This window comes from Dromaius novaehollandiae, chromosome 1 (assembly GCF_036370855.1).
Source record: "Dromaius novaehollandiae isolate bDroNov1 chromosome 1, bDroNov1.hap1, whole genome shotgun sequence".
NCBI lineage: Eukaryota > Metazoa > Chordata > Aves > Casuariiformes > Dromaiidae > Dromaius > Dromaius novaehollandiae.
The window spans coordinates 171,179,671-171,207,668 of NC_088098.1; the positions used below are offsets into that span (position 1 = coordinate 171,179,671).

The window sequence follows — 27,998 nt, forward strand, 5'->3', positions numbered from 1 at the left end:
ATTTTGTCGAGACAGAAGACTGGAGCAGACAGCTATTCGGTCTGCTACAATAAGCTGATACCCATCTTCTTGCTCAGGTGGACACTTTTCACGGTAATGGTTAAGGAAAGAAAAGATTAAGTGGATCAAAAGGTAAGAAACCACAGCCCAGCATATGTGCCTGGTTTTCTCAATATTTATGGGAAGAACAGAACAGAGCTATTGAAACCAAAGTTCTATCTTTCCCCTCATCTAAGTCTTTTGACATGGTTTAATATTGCTGGAAAGTATATATAATTTGTTCCATCACCTTTCGTTTTCTCTAGCAAGCTGAGAAATAACCTTTTAAGGATTAATGGGATATACACTTTAGTTTATCTAAAGAAAGAAACAACGATACATAGAGTTTTTAACTGAGTGTTATGATAGTAATTTAATCTTTGTAGCTATTCATAAGTCACTAGTACAGCATTCCTTAAACTTGTGATGCCAGCAAATACAGTTTAAGTGAACTGTGGATGCATAATTAATCTGAGATTGTGTCATTTTTAATTAAAGTTCTATACAATACTCATTAGAAATCTAATCATGCTCCTGTGTTATTCAGAGACATTGTCTTGAGGAATGGGTCTCAAATGCATTGATTACATAATATTGAAATTCATAATATTTGTGGGTACAATAGAAACACTTTTCTTTTTTTAACTTTATTCTGCTCTTGCTCAAATGAAATTCTCCTCAGAGAGGTATCTAGAATGGGATTTACAGTCATGCATTGTTAACTCTTGTTCCCCCTCCACCCCAAAAGTGCAGTGTACTCAACCGTGTACAATTGTGCATTGCTTACTTTTGAAATGCTAGTGGAAAATGCTGGTATCTAGAGAAAAATCAGAAATAGTTAAGCAGGTAGTGATGTAAGAATTATTGCTTTTAACACGGTATTATTTTTGACAATTCTTTAATATATGTATATATATATGTAAGCAATTTTATATTTTCCCCTGAATAATCCAAGTATCATATTCTTCTGACTTTGAGAAATAATAAATAATATGAACTATCAACATGCATTCTACAGAGTCTTAACATAGAGGGGAAATCTTTTAGTAGTCTTTTTTTTTCTCTGCTGTCAAATAAAAACAATTTTGAGGGCAAAAATTTTATAAAAGTATAACCAGTGTATTTAATGTACAAGATCATTGTTATACTTCTCCTCATCATTAAAATAGCATGCTACTCCCACCTCAAAAAACCCTTCCCAAATCCTTTATAAAACATCTAAAGAATAAAAAGTAGCTAACCCACCCATACTATCATTAATTTAAAATTATCCCCCGCAGAATAAAATTTTTTACTAAGGAAGATTTTTAATTGATTATTTTTAGATTATATTAAAATAATAATAACAAAAAAGGACTGAATGGCTCTGTTGATATAAACTCATCATAATAAATATCAATAAAAGTATTTGATACTTTGATTATTAGGGTTTTTTTTTAAAAAATTAATAATTAAAAATTAGAACATTAAAGGAAATACGCATCAAGAAACTGAAAAGTCACAAGTAGTATGGCTTATATATACTGTGCAATAGAGAAGATCAGACATACAAAGCCAAACATGCTGCAGAAAGAAGTCAGCTGCAGTCTAGAAATATGCTAGCACATCAGCATATTGCCAGACTTTGGCTACTAAGTCTCATCCAATGTTGTAATGACAGCATTAACATATTTCCACTTCTGCACATAAACATGAGTAATTCTCTGCCCTGTGCTCTGTTAAGCAGCAGGGACATTTCCTGTGCTCTTTATGTGTATTCCAAAGGCAGGGCCAAAGGTGAATTAAAATCTTTACTTCTTTGTTATAATTTTACACATACATTTCAGGTTTGATTTTGACCTTTGTTAAACATTTTTTAACCATATAATACTACACTGATTTCACTCTTCTTTGAGTTACACCATAAATAATGCAGTAATAATCAAAAGCAGTATTTTATAAAGAACTGCTTTTTAATGCTATTTTAAAAGTTAAAAATAGAATATATCATTTGAGATCAGAGTAGTCACTGTAAAAGTACTAATGAAAAATATACAGTTTCACTAGTGGTAAAGTTTTTCCTACACAATTCTCAGGAATTTAAGTAAGTAAATAAACACTAAAAAAGGATTTATCACCTTTACTGATGATTTATTTAAAAAGTTTTTAATTATTGACTGCAGTTTTTCCACAGGTATCAACTTGTATTAAAATACCTTACCTTAAGAACAATGAACAAGAAAATAGATAGTGTCAAATGGCAGATAGGAACATATTTATAGCCAGAGGTGGCCCTGAATATATATTAGGGATTACTGTACAATTCCCTGAAAGGGGGAGTTCTCTTTACTTTATGGAACTGTTAAGTTATCAAATGGATTCTCATAAAATCAGTATCAGTTCCTAATTCAGATGTCTGTAGTAACATGTCTTGAAGCTAAGGGGATATTTGAATCTTAAATCATAAATATAGTCTTATTCAGCTATGCTCATGTTAGTTAATTTCAGATTAAAAGCTTAAGAGTGACTTAAAGAGGAATTAAAGTTTCTTGCAAGTTCATTGCATTGATACGAATTAATTACACAATTAATGAGGGAAGGAACTTCTTACCAAAGAAAATGTTCAGGAAAATGAGTAGATCTATTTATATTAATTTTGATAAATCAAGACTAATGTTCAGTTGTAGTATCTCTTTATATTGCTTTATATAAAGTTTTTTTTTTTTACAGATAAATGCTTTTGATTTTTAATATTTAACAAGTTTTCCTTATAAATGTCACTTCCACTATTTTTACAAGAGGCTTTCTTTTCTTGGTAATACTATGCTGTATAGCAGTGAAGCTGTAAGTAAGATTTAGAAAATAATAGCTTCTAAATTCTAAATTTTTGTACTGATTTTGAATAGAAGTCTTGGCTTAATATGCAGAATTAGTTACTACTCATCAATCAGGATAATTTATACTTACAGAGGTAACACTCTGAGGAGGGTCTAAATTTCAACATTCCTTTCCCTCAACATTTTCTTCAAAAACAGCTTGCAGGGAGGCTGAAAACTCCATGCCTTTTAGCCATAATTCTGTCTTGTCATAACTACCAAAGTGGCAAAATTTTCATAATATGAATGCACTTCATAATGCCTTTAGGCTTGTTTCATGGCAACCTGAAAGTTTGTTCAGTCTTTGTTCATAGCTATTCATTCCTGCAACACCCAGCAATTTTTACACAAAACAGACAACTCTTTTGGCAGCAAGTCAAAGGCTACCACTGCCACTAAAATGGTAAGGCAGAGAGCCAGTTCAATTGTTGGGCATAAATGGTTCCCAGAAAGATCACACCATTTTGCAAAAGCAGTTTGAAAGCAGCATTTGAGCAGACAGCAGCAAATACAGTTATGCTTAGATGTAAAATATTAAAATGTTGTTAAAGACGGTCCTGATAAATCAGTGTATTTGCTCAAAGAGTCTCTGGAGATTCCAACATTTAAAACACACTCTGACTGTGGCTTCATATGTGGGTTCGGATTCAACATTCAGAACAGGGTTCACCTCACCTAATGTTAAGTATGTTGAAGTCAAGCATTTGATCTAAACTAGTCATTTACATTCTGTCTAGAGTCAAGGGACAAGTATTTCGGGGTGATTCGTTGTATTTCTCTTCAACACCTATTATGATTCAGGATGAATCATTTCCTAGAAATGCCTGTTTTACTTCACTGACTATTAAGAAGGCCTACATATTAAGCTTAGAAAAGATGCCTACCTTTTCTATGATTAAAATTATCTGAGATTAATTCCATTCGTAACATCTGACTCCACTTTCCATTATGCAAAATAAGTACTAAAACTGGTAAAAATAAAAATATTTAGGGTTTTTTTGCTTTTAAAATATATTTTTGGTTTGCATTTTTTTGTTTAAGATAAGCACAGCTGAGCATCTCTACATGCCTTCTTCCCACTAGTAAATATGTATGTAATGCAAAATTTCAAAGGGGTGATTTGACCACATTAAAATACTAATGAAAAAGTTGAGAAATGTTCATCTCATTAATCTCTATTCTTCTTGGACTTGTATGCTTCCAGTCAATTAAAAAGTTTGGTAAATAGTCCCCTTTCATAGTTGTGGATGCCATGGCAATGCAGAAAACTCAAGGAGAAACAGCTGGGCAGACTGATCTGTCTTTTACTTCAAGCAGATTTACCCAAGTGTAAAGCCACACTTGATGTAGTTTCTGCTCAGGCCATGAATTCAAGAGGCTTATTCATGCTTCAAAGATTTGGACTATCTGGCAGAGCCACCTGCTCCCAATCTTCTTATTGTTGAGAGAAATCCTTTTCATGTTGCCACCAAAACCAACTTCAGTTGAGGAGGGCTTTCAAAGCATAATCACTGCATAAACAGTAGTGGACCTCAGCAGTGGTCAGTGCCTTTTAACAGTGAATGTACTTATAAAACCAGACAACCGATAGAATCTTTGGACTACTGCGATGTTTCCAGTTCTACCTCCTGCATGCACTCAAGAGACAGAAAATGAAAGACCAGTCTGGCCCATTTTTACTAGGATGAATACAAGCACAACTACATTTGGATATATTTTTTCTGAAGCAAAGTGACTGGATTTCATGATTATGGAAGTCTTCTTTGAAAAGCCCCTTACTGCAAAAGTCTCTTGAAAATGCCACAGTGTTTGTTTCTGTAGTTTTCAATTATTTTTTTCTCCTCACACAATACTGTTGTATGACTTGTTATGGCTATATGCATATATAGCCATGACAAGTAACTTCAAAACTATTCAAAAATAAATGTCACAACTTAGTGACCTCACAGATAGTCATGACTCATCCACGATTTTGTCTGAAAGGAGAAAAGATTACTCACTGTTTTGCCTTTCTGAGATTTTGAGTCTTTTGCTAAGTCTTCAATCAATTATCAGAAGATAATATAGATCTAGAAAAGTAATATAACTTCATAAGTAGTTCATTCAGTATAAAGTATCATTTAGTAAAAAATCTATCAACTAAGAGATAGAAATTGATTGAATGTGAAGCAGGTTTTATTCAAGGCAGAGACTGTGAAACTATATCTTGAAGAGGTGACTAGAAAGTAAGAATATACTGATAAAGCTGGCTGAGTAAATATTATGGCTTATATAGCACTGAAGCCATTGCCTTAGGTTTATGTGAACAACAGCAAATTTAGCAGACAAAAGATCTGGCCTCATACAAAATTTGAACAGCCAGGCTCAGTGTTGTCTCTAAGCCCTTGGAGAATAATTTGGAATAGCTCTATAAAAAGGAGTTTTTGTTATTGATGGGTTTTTTTTCTCAAGAAAAAAGTAGTGTTGTGAATTCATTTAATCATATTTATGAACATCAAATCCAAGCCATTTGAATTTTACAATAAAAGTTTTATTTAGGCATGTTTACAATAACCCCCCAAAGAACCATTATTTTATATTTGTTCTACATACGGTAGAATGAAGACACAAATCTTATTCCATAGTGGTCTTTGCAGCAAGTTAAGTGAGGAAATTATTTTCTTGGTTAACATACTAGAAATAAGGATCAGTGAAATATCAATTTCTTATTTACAGAATTAGGACCAAATTCATCCCTGCTGTAACTGCTGCCTTTCTTGAACCTTAACCAGAAATGAAAATACTTTTTCCGTAATACTTTTGCAGACTTATTTCTTTGATCGTTAGCTTTTACCTAATTATAATTGCAGATCAATTCAAAAAACATAACTTTAGATAGAAATTAGTTTTAATGCCTCCCAGAAGCCCCAACACTAAATAGGAAAATACTGGATCGTTCCTCATAGGAAATGATTTATATATTGATAAGATAAGCTACCAATCTGTGAGGGGCAAAAGACAGTCATGGATTAAATATTTTGCTCAAGAATTTGTGCTTCTTCTTTGAAGTGAAAAAGATGCCAGCTAAATTCTCACTGATAGTAAAAGTGCAGTATATATCTCAGACTACTTTTCTCTTGGAGAAAACTCTTAAGATTCTTAAAGATCTTGCAAAGGGCAAATGCATTAAAGAAGGTCACATGCAAAGGTTTTTATAGATGATGTCCTAGCAAGATTTACACAATACAGAAAAATTAAAATAGAAAACTCCTGACCTGTTTCATATGATCTTACCATACTAGATATAACCAGCATGTTACTATGTATTCCATTTTGTTGTGTGATGGAAGTCGAGGATTTATTCTAAAGACCTAGCTATCTTTTAATGCCTCCATGTTGACAAATTATGTACTTTTCCAAGGAAAAGGAATAACTTAAAGGTGTGCAACTGCTAAAAAAATTACATATGCATGTTTGCTGTCCAGGCCTAGTTGCTAGCAAACCCGCTTGGAAGAATTGCTTCCTCTGTGATGTGAGATGGAAGAAACGTGTACCCCTCTTATGACTCAATGTGGAGGGAAAGGTAATGCTTATCTTCCATACTGATACTACAGTCACATCTACATCTGGTGATGTACAATAAATAAAATTAATTTCATTTATTTGGTTCATTTTGTCCACCAGAGGCAAGGATTTAAGTTATTCTAACTGACATCTATTACATTATGTGAATTTTTAATTTATCTTCTAAAAACTTTATTTTTCAGTTCCTCCTCCAGTGAGCCTCAGCACTAATTTAATTATTTCCCCAAACCAACTGATTTCAATTAATATGTCTGTTAAAAAGAAGCTGAACTATATATATTATTAACCCCAAATCAGGTTTTCTGGACTAATGTTACCAAAGTAATAATGGAATGCATAATTACTAGTAGTCTGAAATACAAAGCCTTTCTATTCTGGATTACCAACTGAATCCAAGATAGGACTTTCTGCCTGTCCATGTCCTGCATACAGCAGTCCATTTAGTTATCATCTCAGTTGTTAAATACTCATAACAAACCTACCAGCCCTAAAGAACCAACTTTAGCTTGATGAAAAAAGTTAGGGTTAAAAATCTAAGTGATGTTGAGCAGTCCATGCTGCATCACAAGGCTGAAAATCTCTCTTCTGTAATTCACAGCTATAACATGATGGGAAGAGAGATTATTATAAATTAATTTGAGAAGTTTTGCAGTTATTTAAAAGAAATAAAAAAAGCATTTACTTCAGTCTAAGATTTTGTTCTGTACCACAATGCACAGTCCTTGGACTAGGCATGGAGTGTTCATTAAATGGTGCATACAATAGTACTTCACTGAGCTGCGCACCATAAAGAATGTTCTTCCCTCTGACTGCCACTTGTCAATAAACTCGCAATTATATGGTTTCTAGCATGAGTGTCTCTAAGCACAGATGGAAATCAGTGATATAGAATTCTCTTTTATGATTCACGTGTTTGACCAATTATTCCTTCGGATCTACAGTTCAGTTATTTACCTTGGGTGTTTCAATTGTTTTTTATTGGTTCTTTTACTATACGCAACTATACACAACCTTCTTTTCACCAGAGACAATCTAGACATTTGGGATTAAGATAAAATTTAGTTTGTCTTCTAGGCTAAATTTCATTCTTCTCCTTTTCTTCTCCTCTCTATTCTCTTCTCACCCTTTCCAAAATTCCTCTGCCGAGAGAAGACTAGACAGCTTTCTCACTTTGTCACTCGCAGTCCACTATACTGACGAAGAAGGACTTCTCTTATCAAGACATCACAGTATGTCTAACTGACAGCTCAGTAATGAAATTCAATGGCTTGACCTCTGGCTACTACTTTATTTAATATTTTGGTACTTTTTTGTTACTCACTGCCCAGAGGACAGCCTTGTACACTTGAAAGTCTAGAGATCTTTTAAATATTAGAGGCACTTTGGAATAGTAACATATAGGTGGCACTTTTATAGCATCTTGTCAGGGGGCTTTGAAGATTCAAAGAAAGTAAAAGACCTAAAAGCAAACTTCTCTAGGTATTATGTCTTTTATTCTGTCTCATTTCTACACCCCTTTCTGTGGATTCTGTTGATTAAAATCATACTCAGTCAACCAAGATTCACTTTGCAAACACACCTGATAGAGTGAAAAAAATTATAAAAGATATCATTCTAAAAATGGCTTTTAATATAAGGTAGAAAGAAATGGAAAGGAGTTCTAGCTATATCATTTTCTAAACAGATAAATTTTCTTAACGATATACATTGGAATGGCTGTTAGATAGCCATATTGATGTCAACACAAAAATCAGAATACTTATTTTAAAAGATAAGAATAGATTTATTTATTCATTTATTTAAATATTGAAAGCATATATAAAATTTTCTGGCACTGCATCTAACACCATGGCTCATCAAAATATTTCATCTGAAAATTTAAGCAAAAGACTAACTAAAGCTTTCTAACATCTGTGGGATTATACACATATTTAAAGATAAACATGTTCTTAAGCGCTCCATTGGATTTAGAAATCTAGACATTTATTTTTACAGTATAAGGCAATGTTTCCTTGATTCCTTTTATAAATAGCTACAGATACAGTCACAATGTGTCAAATGTTAGAGGAACTTAATAGATTTCTTACTCTCCTCCTTTTCCAGAAAATGTCTTTTCTGTCAGAGACACACAGTGATTAGTGCTAGGCTAACAGCACAGAGTGAGCAGGGAACAAGGCCAGTTCTGCAAAGAAAAATCTGAAGGGCTGAAATTCAGTATGTGGGGACTATAAAATGCCACTCCATGCTGATGGAGTTTTACTGCATCCTAATGCTCAGATTATAGCTTGGCTATTTTGGAGGATGAAACCGGCCTCAACATATTTCTCGCATGTTTTTGCTAAAGTATTCAATGAAATGGAATGCACAACGGATATGCTATTTAAAAGTAAACATCGGCTGATGTGCCAAATCTCCTCCCAACAAACTTTCAGCATTTTATCAGTTAGCTTGACTTAAAAGTAAAATATAAAACTAATATGTTAACACCTTGACAAATAATAATAAAAAGCTCAAAAACATAAAAATATATATTTTATCCTGCACTATTTGTTAGAGAAAAGGTTTGGAATTCTATTAGTTCTGGTTAATTTAATGAATCGTTATCATTTCCATTGAATCCCACTTTAAAAGCGGGAAATATAGGGACTAGGAATTAAATATACCCAATCTTACACGTACACATACACGTACACACACACAGACACACACAAACAATCATAGGGGAGATGGAATGATTTAATCTTTTTATAATTTTATAAAATTTCCAGATAAAGTTTGATTTGAAGGGAGAACTCTAATTCTTGTTTCTAAAAATATGCAAATATTGGAATTTAACTTTTTATATTTTGAGGGTTTTTTCTTAGAAATGTAGCGTTGTGCCATTTCGAGGCAAAATCAGAAATAAATCCAGTTGACCAGAGCACTTATTTTTGATGAAAAACTTTGTCATAAATGTTTCTCCTCACTCTTCTTCCAAGCCACCACTGAAGGTGGTTTTCCCTTCCATCTCTTTCTGTCCTCCCACAGATTTAAAAAACTGCAGCGGAACTAACCAATACTGCACATGTCTGAGGCAGATGGGCAGAAAAGAGAAAGTACAGGCTGGAATATCTTCATTTACTGCAAAGACCATTGTCTCATACCTGTAGCACAGCTATTCTCCCTCTTCAGTTCCTAAATTGTTCTCAGGATAGTAAATAGGACAGTACCCCTGAGATTCCACAGTATTGCATAGATTGCTCTGTATTTTGGCTTCATCATATTCCAGACACAAGGATTTTGAAAGAGGTCAACAGGAGTTATTATATTATTTAATATTATTTATTATTATTTATTATTATTATAACTAAGCACTACTTTTTATGATTGTATACTTAAAATCTATTGATATCTTGAACTGTTACCTGAGAACTGTAGCTGTAATTCTTTCTGAACATAGAATAAAAGCTGTTACCACTTTTTTTTTTTTCAGAATACAACTAGCATTTCTGAAATATGTGAAAAAACTCACATTCTAGGCACAAATTCACTGTTAACAGAGATGGATAGCTATGCAGTGGAATTTCAGTCTACCTTAAATAATGTTAATAAAGCATGGATTACAGATGGTGTTCAGCAGGGAAAAAAAATAAAACAACACACACAAGGAAAGTCCTATAGATGACTTGGGAAAACTGCGGACTGGGAAATTTGAGCTGAGGGGAGTTTTTGCTCTGATGAAACATGTAGTATGACAGACATAGTCAGAATGGCTTTATGAGTACTCATTTCATCTTTATGGTGACATCAAGCATTCCTCAGACATTGTCTCATTCCAAGATAGGTAGCGCATGCAAATTTGGAGAATTCATATTTCATATGCATTTCATGCATTTCTGCATTTCATGAAATTAATGTGATGTATAGTCTATGCACATCAGGCTTAGATAGGGGGACAAAAAGAGAATAATGTGATTTCCTTTTAGGCTATTTTTATTTAAGTTATATCCAATGCACCCCCCAAAAAAAGTGGCCAAAAATAAGCATCTTCATTGTGTTTCTTCACTTCAAAGTGTTCCTGGAATATGTAGATGAATTTTATAGAGTATGTACTTCAGAAGCTTTTTTACTGTGAAGTAACTAGACAGAACTGATTTCCACTGTTTTGTAGTTAAAAGTATCATAATCAAATGTATATGAAAATTCAGCTGACCAGTATAACTCAAACTTATATTCAGTGTTTTTTACTAATGCACTTGTTTTATACAGAGGCTTCAATTAATTAGATGGAGAAGTCTAGTTAGCTTCTGCTGAGTGAAAAACTACAATAAGTTGAGAAAATGTTTTCTTCATTCCTGCATGGCTCACTGAAATCTCATATCATTTCACATCAATTGTGTTAATTTTTACATATACACAGTTTGAAATTAAGATCATGTAATCAGTGGGCCTGAAATAATTCAGATTTACTTTATTATAATGAGACAAAGAGAAACTCAGTGCTTTAATATTTTGCTAGGGTCACATGCCAGTTTATTTTAGAGATTGGTGAGAAATACTTACTAACGTATCAATGAGAACAAATGACAACATCAAATTTCAAGAGCTGGGAAAAGACACTTTAGCTTTAAGGAAAGAAACAGCAGCTAAGGAAGGAAAAAAACAGTTGAGCAACAGGATAAGGCACCTTCTCAGGCTTGGGAAAGTAACTCCTCACTCAGCGTCATGCAACATGTAGTCCAGGGTTGGAGACCAAGGACTGGGAATTGTCTAAAAAGTCAAACTACTTTTAAAAGAATAAGACCCCAGACTGGGGGAGGGAGAAGAAAGAAGACACCCACTTTGGTTTCAGCTTCTCTTGTGGAAGAGCTCTCAAGTCTAGCCACCTTGATTGCAGCAATTAAAATCCTCAATGACAGTAGTCATCAATGCTAACTACATGGCATCAGCTCTGTGGTTGTGTTCACTCACAGCTAACTGTAGTGGGACTGACTCCTTTGAATAGGTAGAGATAATGACTGATAATGAGGAAGAACTATCAGCATGAAGTATGTTGTTAATGAATGTCACTCTAGTATGGTTTTATTTTAACCTTTAAAACTGGCCTGATTTATCAGTCTTTTAAGTACATCCATCACACTGATCTCTAGTTTCCTAAGTAATATATATCTATGTATCAGTTATAAGAAAAGATGAAATAAATCAGCAGTGACATACCTGAAGGCAACCTGGGTAGCAATAAATGTCTGTGCATGTGCATCAGAATCATCATTTATTTGTATTCAGTACAGTCTCCACTGACTGTTTGGCACTTGCACATCTAGTTTATGTGTAGACACCCATAGTGAGGTATCTCAGTCTGGAGCTGAACCTCACTCTAGAGGATAGTCAGCTTCATAATCCATAGGTGTGTAGTGTTAGTTGAGATGCCACAAAGTATATTGACTGGCCTCTGATCTTTGGTTTATAAAGATATATATCTTCTTGGTTGTAATTGTCAACCCCATATGGACATCTTGGATATTCAAGTGTGTTTCAAATGGCACTAAGTGCCCATGTATAGGCAACTCAGTCACAGTCTGTATATCCATTTCAACTGGTCACTCTAGCCTCTCTTTAAAAAAAATGGAAGGAAACAGACATCCCTAGACACCAACTTACACAAAATGAATATGAATATATCCTTTCACTCTGGAAGTGCCTGTTTGCCTCCATTGTCCTATAACTACCTAGATGCATTTAGGTAAACAAAACCCAGGTTTTAAGTCAAAATTCTCAGAATTGATGTAGAAATACTGTCAAACATGTCTTGAACAAGTCTAGTCTTATTTTTTTGTTTTGAGTTTCAACAAGGTCAGTATAATTTTCAGAAGTTATCCGTGGTCTTATGTTGCCTTTGGGTTATATTTTTGGTTTAGTAACTGAAGATAAGCTAAAATATTCAATGATAAAATTTGCAGAGCATAGATATTTTGACATAATTTTCAATTTCATTTGGAAAAAGAATTTAAGTCTTTGAATTTACATGACTAGTCCAACATTCTGCATATTTGGTGAGTTTTACAAATATTGATCTATTCTGGATCAGTACTTAATAGTATTTGATCAATATGATCTTTTTTTTTACCTTGGAAAAATTATAAATTACTTTCTGAGTGACGTATAAATAGCAATCTAACAATAGACATTGAGTAAGTGACACTTAACTCAGGACAATGACTAGAGAGAAAGTAAGGCCTTTAAAATGGAAGATTAGGACCATGTTATCATTACTAAAACAAAGAGAGCTTAACATATATGGAACATATGAAAGCAACTTAGCTGTAACTGTGAGAAATAAAGAATATGGGTAAAGAATAATTGTCTATAATCTCGATTTCTTTAGTTGTTTCATATTTATGGAGATTTTAAGTGATAAGTCTGATCAAAATCAGGAGGAAATTATACATTTGTAAAATATTGCCAAGACACTAGCTTCCTGTAGTACTATAATGAATTTCCCTCTGGATCCTCACTGGGCCAAGGCACCCATTTGCACTATACACGCAGAAGACTATGGGCTGTGAAGAGAAGCAGGTTATGCCCCTGTTTGTATCCTCCTGGGATCTAAGTTTAAACGGCTTGAAATTTATCTTTTTTTTAAATCAATGTTACTACTTTTATTATTATTCTGAGACAGCTACCTCTTGCAGTGCACAGTATATATAACTTTAGCCTTTGGAGTAAAATTGGGGGTGGAGCACTCTTAAAAGTTAAGTAGCAATCTTTATAATAATAGGTAAAACAGAGCAAGAAGCGATCTCTGGCTTAGCATTTAAGTGGCATACATTTTTCTCTCTTTTCCGCCGCAGATGATTACAGCTAAACTACACACGGGGAACTATTTCTGAGGGAAACTGTATGTGGGAGATTTTTGACTGGCATAGCTAAAACTGTGACAAGAAGCGTAATAACAGTCAAACAACTTGAATGATTGCATATCTGAGATCAAGGCTGTGCCCTGGTCATGTTGGATTTATAAATGTAGTCATAGTGTCTAATGTGGAGACTCCTACTTCCTTAATCTTTGTCTTACAGAGCTTCTAGGCCAAGGTACTTACTTTTCCTTGTTCCTTACCTGATGCTACTTTCACTATTATAAAAATACTTCAACAGTCATATCTCAAACACAACATCTACTATTTGATCATTCTTCTTTTGACATGTTCCATTTCTTATCTTGTCTATCCAATGCCTGTGAAAAGAAGCCCCTCTGCCAGAATCACTGACTATTCTGCTAACAATGCAGCCATCACATCTACTGTTCTACTTGTGATGAAATGTAGTGTCAGTTTAGTATCCAGAATTTCTAAAATATTGGAAGATTTCATAATAGAAAAAAATGCCCTCAACAGCATAATTGATTAAAAAGGCAGAATGTGGAAGGAAAATTCTCTGAATACCAAAATAATCCTGGAAAACATTTCCAATCATATGAAGGACAAGACGGTGATTGGGAGTAGTCAGCATGGATTTATGAAGGGGAAATCATGCCTGACAACCTGACAGCCTTCTACGATGAGATGACTGGCTCTGTGAAAGAAGAGAGAGCAGCAGATATTGTTTATCTTCACTTAGGTAAGTCTTCTGACACCATCTCCCATAACATTCTCATAGACAAAATGATAAAATATGGGCTAGAAAAATGGACAGTGGGGTGGACTGAAAACTGGCTGAACTGCTGGGCTTAAAGGGTTATGATCTGTGGCACAACTAAAGGCCAGTGACCAGTGGTGTGCCCAGGGGCCACTACTGGGTTCAGCGCTGTTTAACATCTTCATTAATGACATAGACAATAAGAATGCACCTTCAGTAAGTCTGCAGATGATGCAGAAGTGGGAGGAGCAGCTGACAAACTGGATGTGCTGCCATTCACAGGGACCTTGAATTTCATGAAGTTCAGCAAAGGGAAGTGTCAGGTCCTGCACCTGAGGAGGAATAATCCCATGCACCAGAACAGGCTGAGGGATGACCAGCTGCCAAACAACTTTGCAGAAAAGGACATGGGGTCCTGGTAGACATCTAGTTGACCATAAACCAGCAATACACCTTTGTGGCAGAGAAGGCCAACAGTATTCTGGGCTGCAGTAGGAAGATGCCGGCTGCCTTGCCAGCAGGTTGAGGGAAGGGATCCTTCCCTTCTACTCAGCCCTGGAGAGGCCACACTTGGAGTAATGGATCCAGGTCTGGGCTCCTCACTACAAAATAGGCATGGATATTGGAATGAGTCCAGCAAAGGGCCACAAAGATAAGGATTTGGAGCATCTCTCCTGTGAGAAGAGACTGAGACAGCTGGAATTATTTAGCCTGGAGAAGAGAAGGTTTGGGGGGGACCTTGTCGGTGTGTATAAATAACTGATGGGAATATGTAAAGAAAACTGAGCCATACTTTTCTCAGTGATGTTCAGTGAATAGACAGGAGGCAATTGACACAAATTGAAATACAGGAAATTCCATTTAAACATAAAAAAACACTTTTTTTTTTTTTTTTGGTGATGGTGGTCAAACCCTGGAGGAAGTTGCCTAGAGAGGATATGGAGTCTCTATCTTTACAGACTGGACTGGACACAGCCCTGAGCAACCTACTCTAGTTGACCCTACTCTGAACATGGGGGTTGCACTAGACAGTCTCCAGATGTCCCTTCCAACCTCAGCAATTCTTTGATTCATTTTCTCTTGTGCCCGATACTGGTTTAGACCTCATCTTAAAATGAAGATGGATTAGCCACTAACCTATAGAAATGTTTCAGACCCTTGAGCATGTACCACTTAGGTAAATAGAATAAGGGTACAGAAAATGGAGCCATTTGTGTACTCTGTGGTCATGTGGTAATTCCTGACCAGCCAGAGATCCTGATCCTGCCTCTGGTTCCAGTTTCCTGGGGGTTTTTTTGTTTTTTGTTTTTTTTAATTTGCGGGTGGTGTTGGTGCTGGTGGTGGTGTTACTGTATTTGGTGGAAGAGAGAATGAGATGAAGAACAAGTCATAAGTCATAATAAGATAGGGTCTCTTAGAGGTTTTAGTTTTGCCTTCTAGATTTTTTGGGGGGGCATAGGCAGGAGTGAAAGATTTATTTCCCTAGGCCTAGATAGCTCTAGGTGCTGTGATACAGCTATTTATAGACATGAGCTTTTTAGATTGATTTAGGTATACCAGAATACATATTCACATTCTCAAATATATTGTTTTTGCAGGAAAAAAAAAAAAGGAAAAAACAGGGAAAAAAAGGCTATTGGTTTACGTTTATCTCATTGCTTGATTAAATATCATAATAGTTTTAGCATTTGTAACTGAATTCTGAGCTCATTAACTATGTTCTACATTAAAGACAGCAGAAAGAGACATATACAATTAGTTCCAGAATTTTTCAGACATGCTTTATACTTTGCTAGAAAATGTCCCTGAAGAGAACAGGTAACTTAGAATTCAAGTGTACTTGAAAATCAGCATAAATCTTTCAATCTAACTTTTTAATAAAAATGTGATTTTCTTAATGAACTCACCAAGAGAATGCCTTTAAGACAGAACTGTAAATGTTAAAGCTAAGGAGACACCTGGGATCTAGAAGTAGAACTACATAATTAAAATGCTAATTAAATTAATAAGTTTTACAATTAAAGAAATAACATAGAACATTAAAACTGAGTTGTGGAAGGGATAATATTTACTACTGATCTTGTTTGCAGTGGCAGTATCTTTTTATTTTTTCCCCCAACAAGCATTAAACAGAAAAGAATTCAGTAAGCTGTTATGGAAGTATTTTTTATAATAAAATCATTCTCTTTGTAAAAGAATTTTGAAAATGGTCTGATCACATAGGCCAGTGTATTTACAATATATTAATAAGCAGTCACTCAAAGTGGTAGTTTCCACCCTAGTCATTTGAGACTGCTCAGATGATATGGACCTTATCTAAGAGATTGACAGCCTTGTCCCAGAAATTTTGTCTTTAAAAGTATTGGTATGCCAGTTGCATTGCAGTTTGTTTTCCCTAGAAATAAGTCACTAATCTGAACAAGGTATGTCTTGGACTTTAGTGCAATACATATTCTTTCACCTAAACATTTTGAAGTAGTATCTATAGTGTTACAGAAAAGGAATAGAAAAAAGTAAGATCAAAACCATAAAAAATATTTGCTGTAAAAATCTCACTTAATAGTGAGAGTTCAGTTATACTGTATGATTTACTGACATTATTAGTCACCTCTCAATAGCTAATAGAAGGCCAAAGTCAATGAGGTCTGATTATATTCTTATGGCTCCTTACACATTAAGTCAAGAATAAAATGGCCAGTTTTATTTTAATCACATTTCTAGGCTTATTACACTTAGGATATATTTAGTCTTCCATGTTTCATTTTAAGGAGTTAAGCATTAGAATACTTAAATTGGAATATTAATGACATCAAATTTTCATATATCAAATATGAAATTTCTGAAAGTGACAACAGTACATTTAGTGCATTGATATTTCTTAGAAACTTGAATTTTGCTACTCTTCTTGACACCAGCAGGTCTGATTTTGTGACTAGGTCTTTGAAATAAACAGATCCAGCATTGATGGAATATTATTCAAGCCTTGCCTAAACATATTTGTTTGTTTGTTGTAGAATTCACTTAACACACACGCAAACAAAAACACAAACAAACAAATAAAAACTAGAAAAATGTGCTAGTGGATGTCCAAGGACCTTGGCTAGTCACCTTGGTATCTCTGAGAAAGGGGAAATCAGGAACTGACACAACTTTCTGCCTGACCTTCCCGGAGCAGCAGTGATTTCCCTGCAGGGAAGGGAAGTTGAGACCTGGTGAACACAACGCTGTGTGAGAGGCGAGTGGGTGCATGTGAGAGAGAACCAGAGTAAAAGCTCTAATCTAGTCGGTTCTTAAATAAACCCCAGTATCCAGATGCACTGCATTTTGTCATTTGCACCGTCCCCCCTGTGACAGTAACACAGATGCCACTTGCAGTACAGCAACATTTCTGAAACTATTAACAGGTCATTCTCAGAATATTTACAAATGAGCCAAAAAAAAAAAATCTATGGGAAATATCAATTATCAGTATAACTGGGTGCTCAAGCCATACTTCTCAACATTTTGGTACTTTCTTTAGCATAATTATTAATAAATTCCACACTATAGTAGTACCAAATTTTCTAGCTTCTAATATTTTATACCGATTTCTATTATGATAATTATGGGAATGAAGGAGAAAAAAAAGAAGAAATAATAGATGTGATGATCTTAGGAACAGTAGTAGGAGATGTGGTTTGTTGAGTTTTGTTTGCTAATAAAATGTTGGTATGAAACACCTGTCAGGAGATATTTCTGCTTGTCACCCAGAAGCTGGCAATACTAGTTGTTAACAGTAAACCTTTGAGTTTGGCAAATCTTGAAATCATCTGTGGGTTTATCTACAAATATTATTCTGCAAGGAGCCACTAATTCTGGAGAAGTCATACTTACTGTTTGCCAGTGTCATTTTCACTCCTAAAACCAGACAAGCTTAAAAGAGAAAACACACATTTATTCTATAAAAGCAAAATTATAACTATTTTTCAACTACAAAAGATGTTACAAAAGAGCAAAATGCAACAATGGAAAGTCATCTTAGAGTGTGTCTGACAAGAAGGCTCTTTCCTGTCACTTAATGATCACTAAGACATCATTCAACCATAGAAAATAAGGAAACAGCTTAGCTGGAAGCAATCTATTTTGTAGATGTTCTACTTCTCAGAGTAGCAATGATTCAGAGTCATAGACAGAAAGGTAACCCTTTGTTTGAGTGACACATCTCAAAAAATTTTTTTAGTTTTGTAAAACTACATGCTTTGAGGGGGGAAAAAATAGTTTGAAAATAAATCCACAATATCATAATTCTTATTTTTATCCAGAAAGTATACCCAGCATATTGTGACTGTCCTAACTGTCATAGAAGACAAAAGATGATGGAACAGAAGTGGAGCAAAGTTCCTTTGTTCAAGCCAAAAAATATAACTTCTATGTCTTTAGTGCCCATTATATCACAAAAATAAAGTGCAAGGAAATACCAAGGAATAATAAATAAATAGTTACCAGCAGGGAAGGTCAAACTCATATTAAAATATAAAAGTATTTTATTCCATGATATAATATGCATTTGGGTGTTTAAGAGTTATATTATTCTTAATTTTTGAAGAAATATGTTTTGCTTTCTTCAGAACTATAAAGCCATATATTTTTACCTCCTAACTGTTCAATTGTTAAATTTCACATAAGGAGTAAAAATTCAAAGAATCCATATTAGAACAAAAAGGAACTGTGCTTTAGAAGAAACATATGAGGACATCACCCCCTCCTTTTTACAATACCTGAAAAGGTTATCTTTCTTTCCTGATCTCTGGTATGGATTCTTTATGACATAATTTAAAATAATAATAAAAAAAGCTTAAATCTAAAATCTCTACCAAAAAAAAAAACCCAAAACAGCCCCTAAGTATGTACTCTTTAGGTCTGATCACCAGTGAAGAATAGCAAAATCAAATAACTCTTCTAACTACATTACAATAAGCTTATCTAGTCAAAGACAAGAATGACTTATAGGACTTTTCCATCTAGAGGCAGTTCATTATTCCATTTTTTCCTTGACTTTCTTTTATGCTTCAAGCATAAACCTTCTACACCATTTAACAGCTCAATCTTACTTTTACATTTCTACGTCCTCCCCAAACCTTCAATCTCTTTCTATTTCTTCCACTTATGCATTTTAGAGACTATTTGATACCTATTGCAACAATGAGATAAAAAGCACACAATATAGTTCTAAGTGGATTTTCACACAGTAAACAAGTGAAAAAAGTTTATACTATTTATACACAAAATGTGTCATACCTTATTATAAACAATATAACCTTGAATTAACATAATCATTATGTTAAAAGAAATTAGAAAAAAGGAGCAACAAAAAAAGAACACTCCCCCCCCTCAACAGTTACACCATGGTACATTGCCAATGACCCATACAGCAGAAGGAGGACACAATAAATCAATGTTTGTTAACATATGCATAAGTAGAAAAAGGCAATTTCATGGGTCAAGCAGCATAGTCATGAAATATCTTTGAAGCAGAGATGCAATGACTCTTGAGAAGGACAAAGCCACAATGACAAAAACTCTGACTTTATTCTGTATTATGAATTCCTTTTTATTACGGTTTTCATCAAACTCTTTTTACTTTTGTGTCATTGGCAATTGTTAGTAATGTATCCACAAAACTCTGAGAAGTATCTAGAACATTTAAGATAGTTTTTCTCTTCAGGTGTATTAGTGTGGTGAAGAAAGAGAAGAAAAGGAACAACATAAAAAGTATTGATCTCAACTGAAAACACTGATGACAGGACAAGATTAACAATAAGTGTGGAACTACTCCTTGAAAAGGAAAACATTTAAAAAAACTAGAAATAATTTGGTAGATGACCTACTAAAATAATGAATGGTGTACTAATGAGAACTGATTCGGTGACTTAAGGAGCACAGTAGTCTAGATCACAAACACACACACGAAGAAAGAGTGAGGAAATTTTCTCTGAAAAAAGGACTCCCAGACAAAAAAAAAATCTTTTGTGTATCAAAAATAAGTTTTCAGAATTGACTGGTTTTTGTCTCACTTTAATTCTATATTTCAATATATTAAATTTTGTTTTGTTTTGTTTTATAAAAGTTTCACTCCAGTGCTGGCTCACATTCCACACTGATCCAAAGAGATAGCTTACTTTCAAAGTCAGTGGAGATCTGTGCGGATAAAAGGCACCACTTTGTCGTAACTCAGTATAATGAAATTTGAGGTCAAATTGATGAAACAGAAAGCAGAGAATGAAACACTATGTGTACTACGAATAATGATAAGTATACATATTAATACTATTAGATGCTTCCACAAGATGTTTGTATTCCTGAAGAATAAAAACAAACAACCCCCCCCCAAATCCTGTCTTGTGAACCAAGAACTACACAGGAAGCATATCTGTGTCTTTAAAATAATCTCTTTCCTACAGTTTTAACTTAATGTGTGCTCAAATTCTCTTTTACATTTTTCCAGCAATATGTTTCTAATAAGGCTCCACTGAATACTTAAACTGTAATGGAACTTTCTTCAGGTAAAAATATTAAACTTTTCTTCCACCTGTCTTGACCTCCGCCTTAACATGTATAGGAGAATATGACAGTGAAAAGGAGGTGATGAATTTTTATTAGACACAGTAGCATTTTCAGTTCTTTTAATCTAGAGCCGAACAAAGATGACAAGAAGTTGCCTTTTTATATTATTATTTAGGAAGAATTACTTATGCATCATAAAAATGCAGCATATCATACCAGGATACAAAAAGGTATTTATGGTTATGCATGTATGCTCTCTAGCAGTTTACCATAATTAAAAAAGAAATCAATTTCACTCCCTTATTCATATAATAAGCCTTTTCCTTTTTTTTTTTTTTTTTTTTTTTTTTCCCCTGAGTACAAATGACTTGTAATACAGGGATTTTGTTTCACCTGAAAATTTTCAAAAGCTATTATTATTAAGCATATGATGGATTTTTACAATGGTAATGCCTAAGGCTTAAGCCATTCAGCCTTTATTCAGATAAAGCCAACATCAAAATGGATAAGTTTGCTCAAGTAAGAACTGCAAAATTTAGTAGTATTTTAATCGTGGCTTTAAATATTTAGCAACATCACAATTAAATTCATTCACTAGATTTCTATTTATCATTAAGTGCATTTATATTTGAATAGAAATTTTAAGTTAATGTATATTTATCATATAGGCGTGGTAAGTATTATTTGTGGATAAGCACATTATGATCATGTGATATTATTTTTCATGAATAAAGATTACTTTAGGAGCAAACATACACCAGCTTACCTATGAAGACAACTTCTAGTGGCTTTATTGAGATTGTGTCCGGATCACTGGAATAAAAATGAAAGCAATGAAAATGTGCATTATTCTCCCGCTACATGCTGGGGGGAAAAAAAAAAGAAAAAACATATTTGGCCTGCATTTATGTCCTAAAACCATGTCCTTCTGTAGGTTGAAATTCTTGACTTTTCATGAGATTCAAATTTCAGTGTCATACGCATTGGATTGGACTACTGTATTTTAAATAGATCTAACTCATAATTAATTAGCCATACTAAAAGACAAGCAAATAATAAATAAATAGAAAACAAGTCACTAAGATTACAGTAAAACCATATGTTCCATAATTAAACACGGTAGATTTATTATGAGAACAAAAAAGTGCATTTGTTTTGGAAACCTAAATGTGGCTTTCCTTGTTATTAATTTCTCATTCTATATGCTTAATTTTCTTAATTGTTCTAAGAACAAAATAATTCTGTATTTCAGTATAGACTATCATTTAGAATTAGAACCAAATATATAAGATCACAATTCTTTTTTTAAGAGTTTTTTTACAATGTCAAACAACTCTGGGGACAAGTGCTGCTGAAAGGAGCATATCAAGTAACTGAAATTCCCAAAGACTTATTTAACATCTAGGTCTAGAAATAAGAACAGATCTTGATGCACATATATATCTATAATATTTTATGTCTGTGAAACTCTGGAAAATAATAGCCTTTTTAAATGTATTTCAAACCTATGAAACCAGAGAGGCAATCAACAGAAAAACACCCATTTAGTTAACCTCATTTTTATATCACCTGCACGTGTATGATTATTACTGACTCATCAAGAAAAGATTTGGATTTAACTATTGACTGAATGAAATTGATTGAGAAAGTCTGCATTACTAACAGGACATGTTTAGGCTAATCATTCCTTAGAAAAATATTATTACTACCTGCCTGGTATCAAATTATCTACATTCATAACTTGGAGATCAGAAAAGCCTACAACAAGCATTTGGCCTGAACTTGGGCAAAAAGTTTGACATAGAACTTTACTTAATGAACTTATACCTATAACTTCAACCTCAGCCTATAGCTTTGCACTGATTGTATGACTTAGAAAGACACACAGAGTAGGTACGTGATTGAAACACATTTTCCTCTTAAGGTATGTTTTTCATGTAGTGGTGAATGCATTTTATGAAAAACTGTGCATTCACCAAAGTGGCAGTGCATCTCCTTTGCAATGTGAGCACTGTCAATATTAAGGCAGTATTTTATTGTTGTATTTTCTTCTGCTGATTATAATTTCTGCATGAATTACCCTACTTTGGAAAAGAAATAATATATTAGTCTCATAAGCATTAATTTGCAGAAATGTCTATGTAAGAAGAACACAGAAAATACAATGTTTCTGCCCTGAAAATGGCCTTCTTGTGATGACACATGGTCACTCTGAGAAATAAAGCTATCTTCCTTTCATTAAAAGTTGTGGATTCATCACAAAACATAAAATGCAAAAGTATGCATTAAGTATGTCCAAGAACCTGCATATATGTATATAGACATGGGTGATACATAATAAATTGAGTTTTAACCTCTAACATGATTATAAGAAAATGGATACTGAGGCTGCGATGGAGACATATAATAGCTAGGAGAGAATCATTTACTAGAAAAGCTTTGAGGAAGTTGTTGAAAACCTCAGATAGATATAAGGGCTAGAAAGACTCCAATAATCTCAGGCTTTATGCCCGAAATCCCAGAATAAACACTGTCTCAGATTCTGCTTTAATTATTCCTGGGGGAATTGGGCAGGGTGGCTGCAAGAACAGATCCACACCACAATGACATAATCTAGAATTTATTTAAAAAGCAGGATGGGCATAGAAGATGGATAGCAACCCCTATTCTAAGGTTTTTATTCTGCAACACACTCACACTAGTCTTCTCCCTAGCCCCTCCAGGCCAAGTCAGACCCCCCACACACTCCCCACCCCCGCAGTGAAGCTATTGTCTTATCTGTTCATTGTTGTTTATAGAAATCACTTAGTAACTATTTATATTAGATTGTCTATATAAGTTGCCAATGGCCTTTCTAATGATGTAGCACCAGGTCAGTCTCTTTGACTAAGGCCAGTTAGCCATTGTCCCTGTGGTTTCTGTCACCCACTGGTCACCCACCCCAAATATGTTTTCAAAAATGTAAAGTTAGCAGCAGTTACATTGGAAAGTTCCTTTATTGCTTCTTTGTTTTCTACTCTTACTTGTTTATCTAGTCTATTAGAGATGAGTAGATGTACTCAAGGTCTCATTTGCTTGGAAGGTGTTTCTGGGTGGGCTTCACCCCATGATAATGCATTCATTATTAGGTAGGAAATTCTTCAATCATTCTATTATCTATTGTGGTATGAGGTGATGCAGATGCGTTTAATTGAATAAAGTGGATTGTATCAACCTTCTGACTCCCCTCCCCTTTTTTTTCCATTCAGTTACATTACCACTATTATTCTGTCTTACAGTGTCTTAAAGCAGCAGAAGCAAGTGTAAAAGCAAAAATTCCAAAGACGAAAAGAAAAAAATCAGTTTTAAGTACTCCATTATCAAACTGTCTGTATGTTTTGACCTTTATTTTTTGAGGCCTCATGAACTGCGTCAGCTATGCAGCTAATATATGATCGAGCTTTTAAAAGGTATAGAGAAGAGGATCTTAGTGGATAGGGATGAGAAAATTCTCCAGCTGTCTATAGTCCAGCTCACGTCACCACTTTCTCACTATGAAGTTCTGCTTTGCAAGAATGTTGCAGGCATTTGGTCAGCAATCAGCAATAGGAGTTATTCACATCTCACTGAGTGGAGATGAGCTGGAAAAGGTGAAGCAGAACATCAGACTTCAAACTCAGCACCCTGAAGGGCCTGAAGGGAAGGACAACGGCCTTCATATGGCTAAGGTAGCCCAATCTGTGGTAGCTACTCTGTGAACACAGAAAAAATTTTAAGTAGGTCTCTTCCTACCAGCACTAGCCAATTTTTAATGCATCAAGGTACACATGCAGGAATATTTGTTGATCTTTTAAGTGAGTGATAATGTTGTAATTTTTAATAGAATCAATAGTCTCATCAGAAGTTGGCTGGCTATCTTATCCTTTTATTTTATTTATTTTTATAGTGCATTTTCTAAACCAAGTTTCAATATATGATAATTTAATGTCTCAGTTTGGATATAGGCTGTAAAAAAATGAACTTAAACAGTAGTTTATCTACTGCAGGTTTTTACAAAGCAATTGAGTTCTGAAGACAGGAAGTGTGCATCTAATAATTAAGCAATTAAGGCCTAACAGTGCCAGAATTATTCTTTGATAACACCACACCTTCAGGGCATTGTAACAGAGGAAACAAAGCAGACTTTTTTTTTGTTTTTTCCCCACTATTGCACATCTGGTATTAACAGGCTTTCTGGAGGTTTCTACTATAAGGGCAAATTGAAGCTATTACAAGAGCAAATTAAAAGTAGATACACAAGTACACACTCAAATGACAACATACAAGAATTCAGTAACATTAATTTAGTGAGTTCAAAATCTCTCCAATAACTCTAATAAGCCTTATCGTCAATGATGATAATTGGGGGAAAAAAAACAAAAAAAACCCCCAAAACCTAGTGCAGCTTTCATACGTGCATGTGTTTAGCTTTATTTTCTTTATCCCAAATGGTTACTTATACTGTAACTCTCCACTGTAGTTCCTTCATCTTACAAATGCTGTTTAAAGAACAAGACACACAAGATTTTATTTATATGTATATATACACATGTGCATACCTATATGAATGCATGTGTGTATATGCAAAAACAGAGATGGAAACCATACTTAAAATAGCTTTCAAATGTGGTGATATTATTAAAAACAAAAAAACCCAAAAAACATATACTTACATTGGCCTCAATTTACTGTATCCAAGTTGAGGAATTTAACCATGATGGCTAAATTAGGAGTTCAGTCACTCCAGAAGCCTTTTACAGTAAAAGGTCAGAAAGAGTCCATGACTGTAGTTGATTGTAGTCATATCCTGGAGTAACTATGTCTAGATATGGATATACCTATATCCTAGTTTAGTAAAATTATGCAAAATCAGAGTCAAATTACATTATACAATAATATAGAGAAGTTCATTATGTATTGGTCTAGATTCTTAAAGAGGAAGGTGAGGTACTTAGGAAAATATTTGCTGGCGTTGGATTTCTTTCTTCTCTTTTTTCTAAAAACAGAAATATTGCAGTTCATGAAAATAATTTCGAACTTCATACTACTCCTTAGAAAAGATTTTCTAAATTGGTCATATATTCTTTTTCAGATTTTCAGCCAAAAGAGTGATAAATTCCACTGATTTCAGTAGAAATATGATTAAGTTTGTATTATAATATCTAGAGTATTTCCTAGCAATCCATAAGGTAAAAACAGAAGTCTATTAGGGAGGTTTATTAAACTTAATTATGTAATATTTGATATCATCTTGCATATAATAAAAATCAGTATGTCAGTTTAGCTCCAAAATCCCTGAAACCTCCCCCCCGCCAAAAAAAATCCAGGTTTTATTAGCTGCATCTTTATTTTTAGAATATTCTTTGTAACAAAAACAGTGAAAGACAACATCTTCTCTCATGCTATATTTTTCCATTTGTAAGTCCTATTTAGTGGAAACAATGACTGTGTTTGATCAATATATAGATCCTAAAGAGATTTCTTTTTAAGAACATCATGTTGCGAATGTTTAATTTTTTGGTTTATGAATACTGGTATGTATCTTTTGTTTCTTTGGCCACTGTTTCCAGGGCATGTTTTATTAAAAGGTTTTAACAGATCAAGAAAGAGGAAGGCTTTCTCCTCCTGGTCAAAGTCAAGCAGAAAACTCTAGACAGAGAGGGAGACAGCACATGATCTGAGAGCAGCAGAGCAGCTCAGGTGGAAAAAGCTTTTGGAGCACAAGAACAAACACTTTTATAGCAAGCAAGTCAAGACTGATAAATACTTGGGAGGAGCAGGAACAGGCGTTCAGTCAGCTTTCAGAGGCAAAGAAGGAATATTTTATTCTAGAAACACAAGGAGGCCTATTAGAATTTGTGGCAACCCAAAATGATTCTTAAATTTACTGGTCTAAGAAAAAGCACAGGTCTTATCCTGGACCTGTTGGGTCCAGGGCCAGGGGAATGTTTTTTTTTTTTTTAATACCCTTCATATTTCAGCCCATATTGTCTATATCTAATTTTCTCCATGCTAGAAGTTAACTTCTTATTTTTTATTCTTATAAAAAAGAGCATTAGAGGGTAGAAGCTCTTTCAGTGCTTCTGATATGTTTACTTAAGGCAGAGGAGCAGGAAGATCCAACTTAAAGATCCAGATGATGTGCAGCCCCATCAAAAAAATCAAGATTAACATCTGTGTAATGGTTAGTTCAATGGTTTTAGTAGGTATCATCACCACCAGATAATGTGCAGTACCCAGAGGAACAGTTGAGCTGAATAGTTATGGAAACTTGAACAACCACCCCGCTAACTGTCTAAATGTTATATTTGTGTACGTCTAAAGGTTTTACATACACAATGTTTTGTTATTTTTCAGTTTCCAGTTTTTGCAAGGCATTAACAGAAGCTGGAAGCCAAACCAGAAACTAAAAAAAGAACCTTGGGTATTTTGCTAATTACAAAGAATTCATGGCCAGCTGGAAGCCAGAGCAATATGTGCTTAACTACTCTGAATACTTTGTTTTACATGTAGCAGTCTGTGCATATTTGCTCTAAATGCTCAAGGGGAAATAATTATTGTTTATGAAAGATTGCCCATTATTACCTAATTAGAGAGAAAATACATTATGTAATGAGGAAAATCTTGCTGTGATTCTTTGACTGAGAGAAACCCTTAGGGTACTTAGGATAGGTTACTTAGTTGTAAGCAGGGTTACTTAGGAACCCTTAGAAACCCTTAGGTACTGTGCTCCATAAATATCCCACTTAAGTTATTAATGTAAGTGACTATCCTACATAAGCAAGGAGTCAAAATCTTCTAAATTTTCAAGCATATCCAGAATCACCATGGATTCCTGCAAAATTGTACCAGAACATGATGTAGTGTATGAACTGTAAGGGATTCATTTTCATTCATGATTTTCTTCCTTCCTCCATAATCTGGGGTGAGAAAGGACAAGAAAGCAAAAAACACAGTACATGAAAGAATGCAATTTACTACTTAGCTTCTGACCCTGAAATAATAGAAACAAGGCTTCAACTTCTTCTTTGCTATTGTAGAGGACCGGTTCTCTACATGCGGTTTTGTCTCGACATTGCTGCTGCTGCTGCTGGAAAGCCGCTGGTGCCAAGGCGCGTCGGGCAATGCCGCGTGGGCGCCCCCGGGAGCCATCTGTGAGGTAAACAACCTCGTGCATCTGCACGAGGTAAAAAGGGCGCGAAAAGGGCAGAAGGTCATCTCTAGGGCATGAACTGCACGTACTCATTTGCCATCTGCGCATGAGCAGGAGACCCCCAGATGCCCCCAGCCCTGCGCATGACAGTTAATCTGCATGGGAAGCGAGGAAGCACCTCCCAGAGGTGGGGCAAGAACCTATAAAAACTG

General features: G+C 34.5%; 1 long non-coding RNA gene across 1 annotated transcript; it reads left to right on the forward strand.

The window, feature by feature from the left end:
- Window positions 1-27,998, forward strand: LOC135330202 (uncharacterized). The gene is made up of 3 exons (XR_010392050.1): window positions 1-132; window positions 13,917-14,054; window positions 27,674-27,998. It is a non-coding gene; the product is annotated as an uncharacterized LOC135330202 (long non-coding RNA).